General features: G+C 41.2%; 1 long non-coding RNA gene across 2 annotated transcripts; it reads left to right on the top strand.

Moving 5' to 3' along the window:
* The first annotated feature begins 1,351 nt into the window (after positions 1-1,351).
* Positions 1,352-15,630, top strand: LOC141579994 (uncharacterized). Of its 2 annotated transcripts, XR_012511970.1 has the most exons (4): positions 1,352-1,464; positions 1,621-1,748; positions 12,355-12,577; positions 13,351-15,630. It is a non-coding gene; the product is annotated as an uncharacterized LOC141579994 (long non-coding RNA). The 2 variants fall into 2 exon arrangements; XR_012511969.1 differs by having other exon boundaries at positions 12,355-15,630.
* The last annotated feature ends 1,771 nt before the right edge of the window (positions 15,631-17,401 follow it).

Raw genomic sequence — 17,401 nt, forward strand, 5'->3', positions numbered from 1 at the left:
CTGTGCTGCATGCACAAGCTGAGAGATTTAAAATGGGGATATTAGGACTTATTCTCATTTAAACTTTATCTCCCACCTTTCAAACAAATGAATTTCTGAAGTTATAAAATAGAAGATAACCTTTAACTGCCCCTTTAAACGTTTATCATTTAAAAATACTAATATTAATTAATGGAAAGTCTGATTTGCATATATTTTGTAAATATGAGTCATACCTATTCATTTGAATCATGAGATTCCTTTGACTTCAAATTGTTTGAAAATCAAATAAATTGTTTAGAAAATGTGTTACTGTTATTTCAATGCTCTTTCCACATAGTACCTTTAAGAACTAAAATGTATTAAGTGCCACTTATATGCCTAGAACTGCCCTAGACCTGCTGAGTATACCATATTCTACTTAACATAAGGTCTCATGGATTGTGTGATGCCCCATTATTTTATATATCAATAAAATAATTTTTTAATGCTACCAATTATAGTTCTAATAAATCATGAATTATAGGTGGCATTCCAATATTAGAGGTGTTAAAATGTCATCTATTTAAGTCATCCTACAAAGTAGGTATAATTGTATTATTTTACTTAATTAAAATGTCATTGTTAAGTAGTAGTAATAATAAGAATTATAACATCTGGCTGAGTGCAGTGGCTCACACCTGTAACCCCAGAACTCTGGGAGGCTGAGGTTGGAGGATAGCTTTAATGCCAGGAGTTTGAGACCAGCCTGAGCAACAAAGTGAGATTCTTACTCTACATAAAATTTTAAATTAGTAGCTGGACATACTGGTGCACATCGGTAGTCCCAGCTACTCAGGAGGCTGGGGATGGAGGATAGCTTGGGCCCAGGAGTTCTAGACTGCAGTGTGTATGATTACACCATTGCACTCCAGCCTGGGCAAAAGAGTGAGAACTTCTCAAAAAACAAAAATATAATGATTTTCGAGTTGTTGCTGTAGCAACTATTCTAAATACTACATAAGAGTTTCTCATTTAAGCATCATGATGTCCTATGAGGTAGCTATTATTGTTGTCTTTATTAATGAGGAAGTTGAGGCACAGAAAGGCGAAGCAATAGCTGGTAAAAATGAGAGTTTAAAGTATAACTCAAGCCCTACTTGAACTGAATCCAAAGACCAAGCTCTTTCTATTCAAATAAGCTGCTGTTTTTATTACAGTAGTGAGCAATAAGGACTAGTAAATACCGTACTTTCTTCAAGAAAAATGAAGTATTTGTTTTGAAGGAAGAGGAAAAATGTGCTATTCATTGTTTACAATCATGTGAATAACTCTATGTTTTAAGATATTGCACTACAATTTCCTAAAAAGTCCTATTACTCTCGTAGAACTGCTGCTCTACATTTGACCTGTGCCAGTGGCTATGTGGAACCAGTCACTCTCCTGGTGAACAGAAAATGCCCGGTTGACATTTGTAACAAACAAATCAGCATGCCTTTGATACAGGTATATAGCAGCCAACTCTTTCAGCATGATATGGGTTTGATTTGTATATGCAGAATTAAAATAAATTTATCTCATTTAAATATAACTAGTTAGTGAAACCTGTGGAATGTGTATTTTGAATTGTTAGAATTTACACTCTATTTCTTGATCTAATAGGGAAAGGCTGCACATTGCCAGGAAGAGACTCGTGCCATCATTTTGCTGATTATGCTGTGTATAATGAGAGTACATTACTGGCAGAAAAACTGCTTTCTTATGATGCAAATATTGAAGCACTGGACAAGGTATAGATCAATCAACTTTCTTTTCAAAATATTTGTTTTAACCTTAACATAGGTAAGGGTCAATTTTTTACATTCAGAAGCTCAAGCATTCCCCAAATGCAAGCAAATTAATAATTAGCCATTAAAAATGATGAGTTCCTGTCCTTTGTAGGGACATGGATGAACCTGGAAACCATCATTCTCAGCAAACTGACACAAGAGCAGAAAATCAAACACCGCATATTCTCACTCATAGGCAGGTGTTGAACAATGAGAACACATGGACACAGGGAGGGGAGCATCACACACTGGGGTCTGTCGGGGAAAATAGGGGCGGGACAGCAGGGGGTGGGGAGTTGGGGAGAGGTAGCATGGGGAGAAATGCCAGATACAGGTGATGGGGAGGAAGGCAGCAAATCACACTGCCATGTGTGTACCTATGCAACAGTCTTGCATGTTCTTCCCATGTAACCCCAAACCTAAAATGTACTAAAAAAATAATAATTTTGAAATAATTGTCTAAAATTGTATTTTAAATATTGATACTTAGAAGCATTACAGGGCACAGCTTTTTAAAATACTCTTTGGAAAATATTTGTGAATTTCTTAAAGGTAAAACCTTTTCAATTTTTTTTAAATGCAGGGTTTTTTTTTTTTCTAATTAATGTAAAACAACACAGGAAAGAAAATGTGCCCTGAAAATAGGCTTTATCTTAAAACTCAAACAAAACTAAAGCAACTTACCATACATGGAAAATTTGCTGCTGCTGCTGCAAAATTTTCACCTACAGTGAAACACTGTTTCTGGGGGCTGCAGGAGAGTAATTGGGTGGCTCCTGAAGTTACTTTCCTTAGAGGGTATTCATGGGGAAAAGTAAGTCTCTAATGTGGGGCCAGACACATCAGGTATAGAAAAGGCATTTGTTGAAATTTAACACCTATTCATTATTTTTTTTAAACCTACTTTAAAAATGTCCAATTTTCTATACGAAAATTTATATTACGAATCCTAATCTTACTAATTTTCCAAGCTCCAATCCAGTCTAAAATTCTTTTTTAATCTTTTTCTTGAGATCTGGCTTTAGAGATTGCAAACCCTATTATACTGCTACATATGACAATTTCAGTTTTGCCCTTACCCTTACTACATGGAGCTCACTGCTAGGGAGTGTCCCTTACTCCTAAGGCATGGCCTTTCTGGGGTTTCAACTGTATTCCAATGGGATTAAAGTTTCTATAGTCTGGCTGGGACCAAATTACCATGTCTTCACAGCATTTGGTGAGCTCTGAAATCTCTGCTCGGTAATCCCAGCTACTCAGGAGGCTGAGGCAGGAGAATAGCTTGAACCCAGGAGGCAGAGGTTGCAGTGAGCCCCTCCTAGCTGTTTTCTCAGTGTCAACCTCTCCTGGCTGTTTTCTCAGAGGATTATCAGACTCTTTCCTTGTGCACCTGCTACTTAGAGTAAGCCAAATGTAACAGGGGAGTTTTTACACAGACTTTTGGGCCCACTTCATTGCAGCTTCCTACTCTTAAATCCCAATGACCTTAGCATTCTTGAATTTCAGGCTTTGCTTCCTCTGCCCAGAGAGACTACTGTTCTCTGCTTGGGTCCCATTTCCTTATGCTGAGATTTAGAAGGAGAAAGCTGGGATGAATGTGAGGCTCATGTGTGCACTCTCTTCTCTTGAGGATCATAGCCCTACATTTGTTGTGAAATGCTTGCCAAGACTTGCTTTGCACATTTTCCTCAGGTTTTATGTTTGTTTATGGCAGGAGAATTAGCCCAATATCCACTAAACCATCACAAACAGAACATAAAGCAGCTCTTTTTTTATTGTGTGGAGGATGTTATATTTAAATCATTAAAATCCTAGGATTATATTGTTGTCTCTTAGAATTATTTTGCTGTCAAGTGCCAGGAGCCATAATAATTCAGTTTCAGGGGTTGAGTTGAATCACAGCTAGATGTTGGTTACCACAGCAGCCTGCGTCTACTTCCAGTTGCCCTGTACCAGCAGGATTTCTGGTTTTCCAACCTGAAGTGTGGGGCTCCTGAAGGATCACTCCCTGCTGGGCCCTGGATGCCAACATTTCCCCTGTAATCCAGGAAGCTGTCAATGTTTTGTCCAGGAGAAGAAAGGCTATAAGCACTGGGTGACTTCTCTCCATCTCTATATTCTTAGCATGACCCTGGGGCTCCTCAGCGTCCTTGGCATCCTGAAGCTTCATGCAGACATATACATCTGTCCAGTGTTTCCCCTTGACTTCAACCTGAGAGTTGGCCCAATTATCTACACCAGGGGTCAGCACATGTGTTTTGCAAAGGGCTTGATAGTAAACATTCTAGGATGTATGAAGCATTCAGTCTCCTTCAACCCCTGCCTTCTGCTGTTGGAGTGCAAAAGCAGCCATAAGCGATATGTGTGAGCACATGGCTGTGTTCCAGTAAGTCTTTATTTGCACACAAGCTATCAGGCCAGCTGTAGGCTGTGGGCCATAGTTTGCCAGCTCTTGATGTAGGTTGTTCCCAAGGCCTCACTTTTCAACTTGTCATCTTTTTTGATAAGAATTCACCACATATGAATTCCTGGAAGAATGAACCAAGCTATACATTTCTTTCTTTCTCTTTTATAAATAAAATAAATGTAATTGTTTTTATAAAGAAAATAGATTTAATTGGCTCACAGTTCTGCAGGCTATTGCTATACATTTCTGAGAATCATTCTCTAGCTAAGAATCAAGCTGAGCACAAGCTGTGTTTAATAAATGTTGTTAAATGTTAAGAGAGACAGGATTGGTCACAAGGGGCCACTGTCCGCTTTCTGGTGGAGCCTTGGCTGAGAAAAGTGTTGTACATGGGAAATTGTAGCTGATAATTTTCAAGGCAAGATGTTTTTCAAATTTCTTAAAAGATCAGGAAATAGAACTTCTCAAAGAGTAATTTTGTGCCTTAGCTTTTACTAAATTACCTGTAAGAGGAAAGAGTCGGCATTAAAATATATTACAAAGGTTGTCATCTGTCAAGTTTTGGAACACATATATTCAGCTATCTTCCTTCAGTTGTTTGAAGTTTATCACTTCTAGGAGTTATCTTGATTTTTCCCCAATCATGCAATAATTTCATCTTAAATCATGACATCAACTATATTTCTAAAGACTGGAATGCTTTCAGAATTACTTTATATGCATGAAGAATGGTTGTGCCTCTTTTCTTAGATAAACTCAGTGATAAAAAACAAAATGCTGAAAAAGACTTCAGAATAAAAATTGGAAAAAAAAAAGATACAGTAAACCTTTCTTGTGAAGTAAAAGAGCATTAATTTGCAACATGCAAAAATGGGCCAGATAAAGTAGGTAAAATTGATATCTCCCTGAATTTATTTCAAAAATTGAAAATAAACTGAGTCTCTAAACTCAACAAACTAGAAGAAAAATATAAATCAATTTAAAATAGAAGGAAAATATGACAGATGTAAATAATTAGGAAATTAATTAACAACAAGAAAAATAGAATTGTTGAATAAAACCAAAAACTGGTCTTTCAGAAGACAAAGCTTTAAGAAGTCTCACCAAGAAAAATAGAGAAACCATAAACATTAAGAATGAGCTGAGAGATTGCACACAGATATGGATGAAGTGAAAGCAATTGTCAGTTTGGGGGCAGAAAAGTGGAAAGTCCAGAGGAAATAGGTGACTTTTCTAGGAAAAAAGAGAAGTTATCAAAATTGATTCAAGAAGAGGTAAACACATGAGTAAACTAATGACCAGAGATATTCAAACAGCCATTACTAAAAAGGAACAAAGTAAACATGGTTTTAAAAGACAAATCTTATGTAATCTTCAAGTAATACTTAGTTCTTATACATTGTGCTATGATTTGACTGTGTCTCCTCCAAAATTCAGGTATTGATACTTGATGGCCCATGTGAAGATATTAAAGAGGTGGGGTCTTTAAGAGGTGATTAGGTCATGAGGGCTCTTCCTTTCCTGAATGAAATTAGGCCCCCTTATAAAAGGGCTTCATGGAGGGATTTTGCTCTGCTTGCCCTTCTGTTTTCTGCCATGTGAAGACACAGCGTTCCTACCCTCTGGAGGGAATACAGTAGTGAGATGTCATCTTAGCCCTCACCAGACTAAACCTGTTGGTGCCTTGATCTTGGACTTTCCAGCCTCGACTGTGAAAAAATACATTTCTGCCCTTTATAAATTAGCCAGTCTGTGATTTTCTGTGACAGCAGCACAAAACAGACTAAGACAAGATGTAAATGTATAATATAGTTTAAAATTATTACAGCTTTGAAGGTCTTGAATATACTTAACAAATTTAACAAGAAATGTACAAGATCGACATGAGGAAGATGACAAAACTAGTAAGGCAAAATAGTATCTGAATAGATGAAGACACTGCTTATCTGCTTGGGAAAACATGTACATATGTAAAATATATGAGAGAATATATGCTTTTTAATGCAAAATTTAAAACAAAATGTGTTGTTTCCTTAAAAAAATGTAAGCTCATCTGGAAGAATAAATAAATTTAAAATGCCAATTTTTCCCCCTTGATATACAGTCTTACTCTATTGTTCAGGATGGAAAACAGTTGTGTGAACGTGGCTCACTGTAGCCTTGACCTCCTGTCCTCAAGTGGTCCTCCTGCCTCAGCCTCCTGAGTAGCTGGGAACACAAGCATATGCCACTATGTTCAGCTAATTTTAAAAATTTTTGTTCAGATGAAGTCTTACCATAATGACCAGGTAGGCTTCCTGGGCTCAGGCTCTTTCCTCCTTTATCCTCTATCCTTCTTCCTCAGCCTTCCGAAGATTATAGGCACGTGACCCTCAAAAAAATTTTTAATAAGACAATTAGTACTCCATAAATATCAGAACACAGTATAAAGTTAAAGTGATCAAAACAGCATGATATTTGTTCAAGAACAAACAGACTAGGGGAAGAATTAGGTCCTGAAACAGACCGATGTATATATAGGTACTTAGAATCTGAGTAAGGTGGAGCAGGGCTAAAATGGCCAACTAGAAACAACAACTATCAGAGGCTCCTATCATAAAGAACCATAATTAGCATGTGAATCTTTCACCAGCAACCAAGTTATCTAGGTTTTCTCATCAGAACTGACTAGACAGCTGATATGATCCACAGAGAGGAAGGAAGAGCAGTGTGGTACCATGGCCCACCTAAAAGCCTCACCAGGCAGGAAAGGCCTCACCTCCCAGGCAAGAGAGGCAGTGAGTGAGCATGCTACCTAGCTAGGAAAAAGGTACTTTTTCCATGGAACTACGCAACCCATGGACTGGAAGATCCCACTTGTGAACCCATGCCACTGGGGCCTAGAGTTCCAACCCAGGAGCCATGCAGACTTTCAGCAGCCTCTCAGCTGGAATCTGCCTCAGCCTGCTGAGCTTCCAGCTGGAGAGGTGACCAGCACCACAGCTGCGGCTGCCTACTGCCTAAGCCATTTGAGCTCCTTGTGGGAGGGGCAGCAGCCAGCACTGGGACTCATAACTGCTTAACATGCTACGCTCCCTAGGTAAGGGAAGGGTGGCATCCATTTCTATGGTTCCAGGCCATGCTTTTCCCATTCTGGATGGCTTGTTCCACAAGAGGTGTCCCCTACAGCCCAACACACTGGTCGTGGCAGATTGTGGCCAGAGTACCTCTTCAGGCCTGTCCCTGACATATCCCTCCCCACTGGGCGGGGTTTCCCTCCAGGAGCTCCAAGTTCTTGGGCTCTGTCCCAGAGGCTCAGGGACAGAACCCAGATCTCCATAGGCCTGAACCCCCTAGGGGAAGGGTGGCCACAGTCTCTGCAGACCAGTAGACTTAACTTTTCTTCCTGTAGTTTTGAGGGATCCAGTAATCTCAGATGAGTGGATTTCCCCCCAGTGAAACACAACTCCTCCACCAAGGGACAATCAAAGTGCTTCATTAAACAGCTCCTATTCACTGTACCACCCAACTGGGGTTGTCAGATCCCCTATACAGAAGCAATCCTACTGCATTGGGTTGGTCCCCCTCGAGGTCAGAGATAATCAGAAGAAGGAGCAAGCACCCATCTTTGCTGTTCTCCAGCCTCCTTGAGAGACATCTTAGGTACAGGAGCAAACCAGATGAATAAGGCTTGAAGTGAACCCCCAGCAAACTGCAGCAGCCCTACAGAAGAGGGACCTGACCATTGAAAGAAAAACAAATGGAAAGCAACAATAGCATCAACAACAAACAAAATGTCCCACAAAAGCCCCACCTAATGGTCAGCAGCCTCAAATATTGAAAATAGACAAACTCATGAAGATGCGAAAGAATCAACAACAACAGCAAAAACCTTAAAGGCCAGTGTGCCTCTTCTCCTCCAAATGATTGCAATGCCTCTCCAGCAAGGGTGCAAAACTGGATGGAGGATGAGATGGACGAATTGACAGAAGTAGGCTTCAGAAGATGGGTAATTTAAAAAAATGCCACTGAGCTAAAGGAGCAGGTTCTAACCCATACAAAGAAGCTAAGAGACTTGGTAAAAGGTTATAGGAGCTGCTTACTAGAATAACCAGTTTAGAGAGGAACATAAATGAATTGATAGAGCTGAAAAACGGCACAAGAACTTCATGAAGCATACACAAGTATCAATAGCTGAATCAACCAAGCAGGAAAAAGGATATCAGAGTTTGAAGACAACCTTGCTGAAATAAGGCATGCAGACAAGATTGGAGAAAAAAGAATCAAAAAGAATGAACAAAGCCTTGTAGAAATATGGGACTTCATAAAAAGACCAGACCTATGATTGACTGGAGTATCAGATGGAGATGGGGAGAATGGAAACGAGCTGGAAAATACACTTCAGGATATTATCCGGGAGAACTTTCCCAACCCAGCAAGACAGGCTAACATGCAAATTCAAGAAATACAGAAAACACCACTAAGATATTCCATGAAAAGATCAACCCCAAGACACATACTCATCAGATTCTCCAAAGCTGAAATGAAGAAAAAATGCTAAGGTCGGCCAAAGAGAAAAGCCAGGTCACCTACAAAGGAAAGCCCATCCGACTAACAGCAGACCTCTCAGCAGATACTCTATAAGCCAGAAGAGATTGGGGGCAAATACTCATCATTCTTAAAAAAAAGAATTTTCAAACCAGAATTTCATATCCAGCCAAACTAAGTTTCATAAGAAAAGGAGAAATAAAATCCTTTCCAGACAAGCAAATGCTGAGGGATTTTGTTACCACCAGGCCTGCCTTGCAAGAGCTCCTGAAAGAAGCACCAAATATGGACAGCCACTGTAAAAACACACCAAAATATAAAGACCAATGACACTATGAAAAAACTGCATCAGTGAATGTGCAAAATAACCAGATAGCATCATAATGATGGAATCAAATTCATATATAACAATATTAACCTTAAATGTAAATAGGCTAAATGCCCCAATTAGAAGATACAGACTAGCAAATTGGATAAGGAGTCAAGAGCCATTGGTGTGCTGTATTCAGGAGACCCATCTCACATGCAAAGACATTCCTAGGCTCAAAATAAAGGGATCAAGGAAAATTTTCCAAGCAAATGGTAAGAAAAAAAAAAAGAAAGAGTTGCAACCCTAGTCTCTGACAAAACAGACATTAAATCAACAAAGATAAAAAAAAGACAAAGAAGGTCATTACATAATGGCAAAGGGATTGATGCAACAAGAAGAGCTAACTATTTTAAATATATATGCACCCAATACGGGAGCACCCAGATTCATAAAACAAGTTCTTTGAGACCTACAAAGAGACTTAGACTCACACAATAATAGTGGGAGACTTTAACACCTCACTGTCAATATTAGACAGATCAATGAGACAGAAAATTAGCAAGGATATTTAGGACTTGAACTCAGCTCTGGATCAAGTGGACCTAATAAACATCTATAGAACTCTCCACCCCAAATCAATAGAATATACATTCTTCTCAGTGCCACATGGCACTTATTCTAAAATCAATCACATAATTGGAAGTAAAACACTCTTGAGCAAATGCAAAAGAATGGAAATCATAACAAACAGTCTGTCAGACCACATTGCAATCATATTAAAACTCATGATTAAGAAACTCACTCAAAACCACACAATTTCATGAAAAATGAGCAACCTTCTCCTGAATGACTCCTGGATAAATAATGAAATTAGGGCAGAAATCAAGAAGTTCTTTGAAACCAACTAGAACACAGAGGCAACATACCAGAATCTCTGGGGTAGAGCTAAAGCAGCATTAAGAGGGAAATTTATAGTACTAAAGGCCCACATCAGAAAGCTAGAAAGATCTCAAATTGACACCCTAACATCACAATTAAAACAGCTAGAGAGGCAAGAGCAAACTAATCCAAAAGCTAACCAAAGACAAGAAATAGCTAAAATGAGAGCTGAACTGAAGGAGGTAGAAACACACACACACACACACACACACACACACACACACACACACCCCTACCAAAAAAAAAAAAGAATCTAGGAGCTGTTTTTTTTTTTTAAATTAACAAAATAGGTAGAACACTAGCTACTATCAACACCTTTATGCAAATAAATTAGAACATCTAGAAAAAAAATGGATAAATTCCTGGATGCATACACCCTCCCAAGACTAAACCAGGAAAAACGTGAATCCCTGAATAGACCAATAACATGTTCTGAAATTGGGGCAGTAATTAATAGACTACGAACCAAAAAAAAGCCAAGGACCAGATGTATCTACAGCTGGATTCTATCAGAGGTACAAAGAGGAGTTGGTACCATTCCTTCTGAAACAATTCCAAACAATTGAAATGAAGGGTCTCCTCGCTAACTCATTTTATGAAACCAGCATCATCCTGATACCAAAACTGGGCAGAGATACAACAACAACAACAACAAAAACTTAAGGCCAGTAAACCTGATGAACATCAATGCAAAAATCCATAATAAAATAATGGTAAACAGAATCCAGCAGCACGTCAAGAAACTTATCCACTATGATCAAGTCAGCTTCATCCCTAGGATGCAAGGCTGTTTCAATGTATGTAAATCAATAAATGCAATCCATCACATAAACAGAACCAAAGGAAAAAAACCACATGATTATCTCAATAGATGCAGAAAAGTCCTTTGACAAAATTCAACAGCCGTTTATGCTAAAAACTCTCAATAAACTAGGTATCAAAGGAACATATCTCAAAGTTGGGCTTGCGAAACAAAGAAATATGCAGCAGTCTTGAGGCTAGATCTGAAGAATTTGGATACAGTCAAGCCCACTCATGAATGTCTGTACTTACACTTTCCCACCTCCCTAGAAGCATGAGGTGATATAGTAAGACAGTTATTTTTTTTGAACTAAGTCACCGAGTGCTGATAAAAATGCAAATACCTTTGGAAGCAGGATACAGTCAATGAACTCCATAGCTTAATTGGGTGGTGAGACCCTTTCCACTGAGATAGCCACTGAAGCAAGCCTTAATGGACTTGAAATCTTAGTTATTACATTCACTGTGCATAAAACCCAGGGAAAATTTGGAAGAGCTTAAGCAACCCAGAAGCCTCTGGGGAAATGGAGGCTGGGTAGTGAAATAAAGTCCAAAGAAAAATGTCACCGATTTTAAAGTTTTGCTTAAGGTGGACCGTAATGAGAGAAGTGTATAAAATCACCCACAGAGAAGACAGGTTGGAGATCCAGCAACCAGACTTTGTCAAAATCTCTAAGGATCTAAAGTGACAAAAAATGTAATTTCTGGAATTAGCATATTTTCTGTATGGACAAGAGCAATGTGATACAGCAGATGAGGGATCAGTGCGTGAGGCTGGGAGTATCGAATGGAAAGGGCCCGTTCATTGTTACACAAGCACCCAGGGCCCTGCCTCTCCACGGCATTGCAGGGTGCTGCAGTTCTCTGACGACACTTATGATGATGATAGTGGTGGTGATAGCAGGAACCACGTATCAATAATTTATTAGATGCCCAACACTGTACTGGGCACTTTATACACATTATTTCATGTACTTTAATTGTAACAGTTCTATGTAACAGTTCTATGAAGTTATTGCCATTATTATATCCCCAGTTATAGGTAAGAAAAATAAGTTTTCAAAAGAAATGATATGGCTAAAATCAACCATTAGTGCCACAGCTAAGACCCAGGCCAGCCTATCTCTAAATCTTCAAAACCTCACGCAGGGAAGATCAGTGAGACTTGCAACAGTGTCTGATGGGAGAGGCTTTTCACTTTTTTTTTCTTTTTCCAGCATACCAAGGTGCTTTTGCTCTCTCATGACAAAAATATAAAACTGCATAGAAGAGCACTGGCTAACAGAAGCCCCAAAGTCCCTCTGGCTCAACAATATTATCAACTGCCCCAAATAACAATAATCAAGTACCCCTCCACCTTTCAGTTTAAAAGGAAAATTGGTCTTTGCCTTGTGTTTGGAAATCACTGACTCCCGATAGTATGTGCTATTGCCTCCCAAATAACTCTTCCTTTGTTATATATGTAAATAAATATTATATATAACCCAAACCAGGAGTTTGGGCACCATGCTGGTGTAATATTTACAGTTGACATATAATTTCAGTGCATCTTAGCTCACAGCACCTTATTTCTTAAACTGTAGGTGGCATAAATGAAAACATGCAATATAATAAAACAACTTTTGGAAGTAAAAAGTTCAGTCCCACTGTGCCAGCTATATGAAGCTCTATACTATTCCAGAAACTGTGGGGAAAGATGGTGATACAAACTATTTCCTTCAAGTGGTTCATGATCTCATTGGTGAGATACTACATACAGAAGAAAGCAGAAACACATTAATGAATGAATGCTGAGTGAGCACCATGGTAAGACCTGTGGGGATTGTCTTAGGTTGACTTCCTCAGAAGCTAACCTGAGAAATGAGTGCAGGCAATGCTGTCAGGAGATGTTCCCAGGAGGCCTGTGGGTAGTGAGATGTGGAAGAAAAGGGAGCCTGTAGAATAAACTCTTATTAAAGTAACAGGACTGAAGTCTCCTGGGGAACTTTGGGAGATGGTACACAGCAGGCTCCAAAGTCTCCCAAAGAAGGCTGCTGGAGACTCTACCCACGGACACATACACCAACTGGTCCGGGGCCACTCCCAGGACTGCAGGCCCACCCTCCACACCATCAAGTGGATTCCAGAAGCCAAAGGCTTCAGGTCATAGGTGTTTGCAGTTGGAAGCCTCCAGGCTGGTATGCAGAGGGAGGCTGGGGGAATCTACAGCATCCACCGTCAGGGTCCTAGAGAAGAAAAAACTCTTAGGGATTGGGTCTTCATGGAAGGCTCCATAGGGAAGTGAGTCTTGAAAAACAGACTCCAGGCAAAAAGGAGGGCAAAGGCAGCAGCAAGCGGGATGGCCTGGTGGGGCATAGAGGAAGCCTGGCGGTGCTGTCCTGCTGGCAAAGAGGGAGTTGAGGCTAGACAGGGAGAGACCTGGCTTGTACTTTTTAAAAGCAAATTGAAGACCAAAGCACGGTACCAGCTCCTGCATCTGAACACTGGCAAAGCTGCCGTTATGTCTTATCTAGGGACTAGATTATTTCTTCTATCCAGGGTCCATTTCAAAGCCCTGAATTGCTTTCAAAATTCTCTAGATGAAGGAGCAGATGATGGTCTTTCTGTCACTCTGTGGAGACACTAACTTCTTTTCAAAGGCATCAGACCACATGTTTGGGAAGTAGGTAGTTTTAAAACTTCAGATGTGCCTTTTAGTGTAATAGTAGTGTAATCGATGTATGCCTGAGAATTCAGAAATACCAGGGATTTTACAGCTTCAAGTTCATTTTAAGTATACTAGTAGCAGGCTGCTGTACTCTCTCCACAGCCCCTCTAGGGGTGAAAAGAGACAGGGCCAGGGCCAGGAGCTCCCCCAAGCCCCAATAACACTTCTCTCTGCTCCTGTCCCTTAGATCCAGGGATAAGCCCTCAGTTTCTCTACATTATCTTGTGTATTTGCAATATTTACTTTTTTCCTCGTAATCACCAGGTTGGCCACAGAGAACAGTTATTTCCCAAAATAGTGTAGAGTTTTGTTTGGAATCCATTCAGTAACTGAAAGTTTTCCAGCATCCAAACTAGGAAAAAAGATTCATTTCTTACTGCTGTTTTCTCTATTGTTAGATGGACCTGCAGAGGCCAGTCAGCCCACTAATTTAATTTATGTTCCTAACAACATGCTTCTCTTGGCTGCTTCTTCACACCGGGATGGAGTCATCCAGGTTCCCTGGTCTGCTCCAGGGTTCAGAAGTCAAGGTTCGGAACCCCATGGCCACAAGTAGGTTCCAGGGTTTAGGGTGGGGGTGGACAATGCTACAATTTTTAAAATGTCATTTCATGTTAGAGCACAGATTGCTGTAAGTAAAGTGGGGGTCAGAGATTGGTTAGCGTTAGTGGTTAGAGTTAGGGTTAGGGTGAGGATGAGGGTGAAGGCAAGGGTGCAGGTGAGGGTAAGGGTCAGGGTTACAGTTTGCATTATGACAAGGGTAAGTGTGAAGGTGAGGGTTAGGGTGTGCTTATGGGTACTACTCTTCAGGTTATGATTCGAGCAGAGATCAGTGATTTGGTCTCCAGCAAGCTCTCCCTGGATGCAGATTATGAGACAAAGATATTAGTGAGATGATTATTCAGTTATAATTCACATATTATCCATTGAATAAAGGAGAGAAGCCAAAATAGATGGAACAAGCAGGGTGAGGTGTTGGGAGAAGCACTGGAGCCCTGCCTGGGCTTGGGTGGCGTGGAGCTTGGGTCATAGTGCTTCAGCGTTGCATGGGATCAGAGTATATCCTAACTGCAGGCATAGAAAGTGGGTATTTTATCCTCCCTCAGACAGGGCTTGGCTTAGGTTGGGTAAACTCCCAGACACATTTACTCATTTTGGGTGAGTTGACCCCATATCCAGGAACAATTCTCTGATCCTGCAGCAACAATACACCCAGGTCTACAGACAAGCAGGACCCTTGGGGTTTGGGAGGGGCCCAGGACTGAAACCAACCCAGGCAACCTTAGATGGTCAGGGTTATAGATTGAAGAAGCTGAAAAGCAGTGTCTTTGTATTATAAGGGTTACCATAACCTAGTACCTGAGACTGCATGACTTATAAATTTACTTGACTCACAGTTCTACAGGCTGGGAAGCAGGAAAAGCAGGCATAGCACCTGCTTGGTTTCTGGTGAAGGCCACGTTCTGGGTGAAAACATGCCAAGAAGGGCCAGGGGGACTGGACACCTGCAAAGAGAGAGGCAAACGAAGAACATTCCGGCTTTATAACCACCCAGGCTTGTAAGGCCAGCTCCCTCGCAGAGGGTTAAACGTACACATCCATCTCTCTAACTGCGTCATCACCCAAGCTCGTTATCTGGCCTTGCCGCAGCTTACCCGCACCCGCCTCCACATACCAGACCCAAGCCCACATTCAGCCCTAAATTATGCATTCAACCCCCAGCCCGCTGTTGATAAACTGCAGGAAAGTTTTTTGAAGAAGCCCCATCAGACCCTGCCCAGTAGCAGTCTGCTCTGCATGCCTCTGGAAGGCCCGCCTACCCAAGGTCCCGCCCACCTACCCATAACCACTAGCTCCAGGCATTTCCTGCTTCTTAATAGCCAATAAGATTGCCTTCACTTTGTTTCCCCAACAGCTAATCAAGGCCCACTTACCCAAAGTCCCGCCTGCCTACCAATGGCAACTAGTTTCAAGTACTTCCTGCTTCCTAATAGCCAATAAAATTGCCTTTGCTCTGTTTCCCAATAGCCAATCAATCGCCTTCCCTTCCCATAAAACCCCATAACCGAAACAGCCTGGCAAGACTTCCTTGGCCCTCCTCTGGACCACAGAACCTCGCCCAGGAGCTGAATAAATTAGCTTCTCATTTTCTTATACTTGCCTCAGTTTCCTCATTTTACCTCGGCAATAAATCTTACAGTGCTCACAGGTACTAATATAGCATGGCCAGAGCAAGAACTCCCTACCATGAGAAGGTACCAAGGCGGTGATGAGGCTCCACTCTAGATTCAAACGCCTCCCGCTAGGCCCCACCTGTCAACACTGTCGTGCCTGGACCACATTTCAGCATGAGATCTGGGGAGGAGAAACAAACCCGATCCACACCGCAGGTCCTCTCCACCTGCCTTTTAAGTCATCCTTCCTACTTCTCCAGCCCCACTCTGGGTCCTCAGAGGCCAGCCTCTGGGAGCGTACCCGGGTCCTGTTCCAGGGTTCCAGCCAGAGGGAGGCACCGGCAGCCAGAGGCGGGGAGGGCGTTGGTTTCTTCTGCTTCTTTCCTTCCAGTAGTGGGTTTTCACAAAGGCTGGGTTTCTCTCTGATGTTTCTCAACCTCAGCTGTACTCGCATTTCCACTCAACCATTCTCTGTGCTGGGGCTGCCCTGCACATGGGTGTGTGTTGAGCAGCAGCCCTGCCTCCACCACAGGATGCCTTGCAGCACCCTGGCCTGAGCCCACAGTGTCAGGCAAAACAACCCCATGGAGAAACAGCCCTGCCAGATGGTAATTTCTAAGATCAGAGTCCTGGGAGTGTCCAGACAGCTCATTCTCTTCTCACCCTTTGGCCCTGGGGTGTTAGAGGGTTTCTGCTATTGCGAGTCTGGGAGCATTTTACAGGCTTTTATTGTTTCTTTTGACTTTGCCCATACCTCTGTAAATCAACCCTTGAGTTTGCCTTTTTTTTTTTTTTTTTTCATGTACTTGGATCTAACACAGCCTTTTCCTACAGAAAAATGTCTACATGTTAGAACAGATCTTAGAAATTACCCTCAACCAATCTTGTTTTAGAAAAAGAACTCATGACTGTCTAAGTTTTAAACATAATGACCAGAATTGAATTTGCAAATATTTCGATTCTAATATCTTGATAAAACACTAAAGCTATAAAATGCTGGCTGACCATGAAATTAACATGGGATGTCCAGTGGGGTGAAGCAGAAGAGTAAATAAGACCCTTGACCCTGGTGGGTTGTCAACAATAACCCTTGCTCTGCTACTTTCCCAGTATTTTAGGGGCCATAGGACAAAGGCTCTGGCAGGCACTTGGTGAAAACTGGAAAAAGCCGAAGAAATAAGCCTGTGCCTCCTTTTGCAGGCATGGGTCCTGCATCCACAGACTTAGATACTTAAGAGCATTTAATGGTCTGGCTGCTGGTTAAAGCTGTGGTCTAAATATTTTCAACCATGCAGTACTCTCAGTGAAAACAAAGCATGCATCCAGTAACTGTGCTTTCCCAAATTAATTTTTCTCCTCCTAGAAAATGGATTTTATTTTTCTTAACTTTTATTTTAGGCTCCAGGGTACATGTGCAGGTTTGTTTTATAGGCAAACTTGGGCCATGAGGGTTTGTTGTACAGATCACATCATTACCCAGGTATTAAGCCTAGAACTCAGCAGTTACGTTTCCTGATCCTCTCCCTCCTCCCACCCTCCACCCTCTGACAAGCCCAAGCGTCTGTTGTTCCCCTCTGTGTGTCCATGTGTTCTCATCATTTAGCTCCCACTTATGAGTGAGAACATGCGGTGTTTGGTTTTCTGTTTTGCTGAGGATAATAGCCCCCACCTCATCTATGTTCCCACAAAAGACATGACTTCATTCTGTTTTATAGCTCCTTCATATTCCACGGTTTATATGTACCACAT

This window comes from Saimiri boliviensis, chromosome 10 (assembly GCF_048565385.1).
Source record: "Saimiri boliviensis isolate mSaiBol1 chromosome 10, mSaiBol1.pri, whole genome shotgun sequence".
NCBI classification, from domain to species: domain Eukaryota; kingdom Metazoa; phylum Chordata; class Mammalia; order Primates; family Cebidae; genus Saimiri; species Saimiri boliviensis.